Genomic DNA, 3420 nt, shown 5'->3' on the forward strand with positions numbered 1-3420 from the left:
AACTCAAATTAACAAATGACATAATTGATATTTTTATCTAGAGTAAATTTCATTTTTTTTAATTTTTTTTTTAACATTTTTTTAAAGAATGACGCAACTAATCAATCTTGAGTCCCAATTGACTTTAGATTGACATAACTACTTTTTGGCTCATAATTGACTTTCTATATCATCGTAGTTGATTCACCATTCATCACAACTAATCTGTAGTTCACCACAATTGATTATATTTTCACTACAAATAATCTTTTGTTTGATGAAGTCAATCCTACTTCCACTACATGTATATCCATAAACACTGCACTTGATTATGTGGTGCCCCAGTTGATCCCTGCTATATCACAGTTAACTTATGTTTTGTTGTAATTGAATATTGATTTGATGCCTATTTTGGTGTAATTGACTACTCTTACTATAGCTTTGATCTGCCTACTACGAGAGATCTAGATATGTTTTTTACTAAGTTTTTTTTATTTGAACACATCTACATTATTCATAGATCTGAGAATTTGTTATTTACATCTAACCCTCTAACATAAGATTAATATAATCTTCTAAATTTTGCTTGGTTGATTTTCTCTTATGCGTATAGGTATCATACTTGGAGGTTGGCGAACAACTAGTTTGAAGCTCTTCATATTGGATCAATGATTTTAAAACAAAAGTGGAAGTGTGAAATTCGGATGCACTTGATCTAAACTCTCTCATTTACATTTTAAGTGATCACCACTATTTTCTATTCGTCATAGTATCATTGTTTTATTTAGACTATCATGCTTGATGTGTTTTCTTCACATTGAATTTGGGCTTAAAATCAACCTTTCACATTTCTATTTAGAATCTAAAATGAACCATTGTCTTCTAATCCCCAAGTTCTACTTACATATGCTCACCACTTGCACCTTAGGGCTATCTTAAGGATCACAAATAAGTGATATTGCTTTTATTTTTAGGAGGTTTTTCTAGAGAAGTGATCACACAATGGAACAACCTCAACTCTCGTATTTTAAAGGAGTATAAAGAGAGGGGGTGAATTGAAATGCATGGCTCTTGAAAGTGGAATTTTATCAATCTAGGCTAGGTCTAACTTCACACCTTAGATAAGTGAAGGTGGAGAGTAGGTTACCCTTTCCTCTCAACTATTTGCCAATGTTTCCTTTCATCTACAAATTAGACCTCACATACCCTTGAGGTATGTGGAGGATACCCCTAGTTGAGCTTATGAAGCCTAGTAGAAATATTTATTTCCATATATTCTTGTAGTGTCGTGTGCATACAAGGATTGATAAACCCACTTGAGTAGGCTTGTTCATGTATCTTGTGTGTTTGAGTTTTTAGATTACCTTCCCCAACTTGAAACTAGAAGGGAACACTTATCCAAATTGAGCCATAATGAAATTATTTTTTGTATTTATTTATCGCATATTGGATAAAATTAAACTGAAAACAATCACACAAATAAACAAAACAAGCATATATATTTATCTTTGTGAATCTAGAGGTGTTAATGTCCTTTGTGTATTTTCGTGCTTTGAGAGTATCATTATCTATATTATTTTTTACATCTCTTTTCAAAAAACATCATCGAACCAAAATAACTACCAAAACCAAACTTCTAAAATATCAATCTTATAAGACAATTACACTTGAAACAATCTTTAAACTTAAACGCAACATATTTATATAAGATTTAGAGAACAAGATGTGAAGGTAAGAAGCTTTCCATACCTTTGCTTAAATTCATTTAATTATGAGTTTGATCTCCTTCATTTTTCATTTTCAATTTTATTTTTTCTTGGTCTCATGAGTCTATTCCAAGTTGAAGAGTTTGATCATATTTAATTATTGGTTAATATATTGGCTTCGAGTCTTTGTCTACTCTTGAGTTGATATTTCACTTTTTATTTGTTTTCTTTCACTCACAAGTCTAGCTCAAGTAAACTTTTATCTTTATATTTAACATTTTGGAGATCTAGTTTAACTTTGAAAAGCAACAAGTACCTTTCATCTAAATCAAATATCTAACCCTATCCATGATATCACATTTTTGCATGTCAACCACAATATCACAACATAAGATAAACATGGAAAGAAATCAAGGAGAACTTAAGAATGAAACATCTTCATAATCACCTCCTCTATAGGATTCTCAAAATACTCAAACTTAAAAAATTCAACAACCATCTTCATGGGTTCTTCCTCGAGAATATTCAAATTGAGAACCCACATTAGATGACATAAGAGAATTTTAACAAGATTCTAAAGGGATGAAAGTGATATAAATGATCCTTACCTCAAATCCTAATCACTATTTTATATTGCTAGCTCAAAAGGGTACCAAGTTACCTTGTGATTTTGATAGACCCCACAATAGTACTTTTTGGCCAAACTTGACATTGAAATGAATATTTTGAACTAAATCTTCAATTTCTGACACCTATAGCTATTAAACCATGAGGAATTTGAAGATGATGTGAACTAATGATTTGTGACATTTTCTTAGTAGACTCTCTCTCTCTCTCTCTCTCTCTCTCTCTCTCTCTCTCTCTCTCTCTCTCTCTCTCTCTCTCTCTCTCTCTCTCTCTCTCTCTCTCTCTCTCTCTCTCTCTCTCTCTCTCTCTCTCTCTCTCTCTCTCTCTCTCTCTCTCTCTCTCTCTCTCTCTCTCTCTCTCTCTCTCTCTCTCTCTCTCTCTCTACTAGTTTTTAACAATAAACACCATTTTTAAAGAGTGATGTGCATGACATCTCCCATAATTTTTTTTTCTCTATAATGGATAAAATTATGATTATTTTGAATTTAGATTTACAGTAACATTGATATCTAATGCTTGCACTTGGTTTCATAATGTTTTATTAATTTTTTTTTATTGTTTTGAAGTCGAACTATTTTTAATTTAGACATAGGTTTATGTAGTTGCACATAACTTGTTTTGTATAAATCAAAATTCAAATTATTTTTTTTGTTGGAACAAAGATATTCGATACCTACTGGATAGATTTTTTCAAAAAAAAAATTAAATAATTTACTTTTTTTCTATGTGTAGAATAGAGAAGTTGATGTTCAATGAAAAACCTATGTTTAGTAAAACTAAAAAAAATATATAATAAAATCAAAATGTATTAAAACTATACTTGTTGGAAAGCTTGTTTTGAGGTTTATGATCTTGTAGTTGGGTTTGTCAAGTTGATTCAATTTTGATCCTCAACCTAAGCCTCAAAAGCCAAAAATCTGTAGAAAATTATAGATGGAGGGGACAAGTGCAAAATAAGGGGGTTCAAATGAAGGGGGGTTTGAATGAACCCCTCTAAATACCTTTGAACGAAGGGGCATTCAAATGAACCCCCCTAAAATATTACAAATTTGTTCAATAGGGCCTTTAAATGAACCCCTCCATGAGGAGGTGTTCATTTGAAGGAGGG

Source organism: Cryptomeria japonica, chromosome 6 (genome assembly GCF_030272615.1).
Source record: "Cryptomeria japonica chromosome 6, Sugi_1.0, whole genome shotgun sequence".
NCBI classification, from domain to species: domain Eukaryota; kingdom Viridiplantae; phylum Streptophyta; class Pinopsida; order Cupressales; family Cupressaceae; genus Cryptomeria; species Cryptomeria japonica.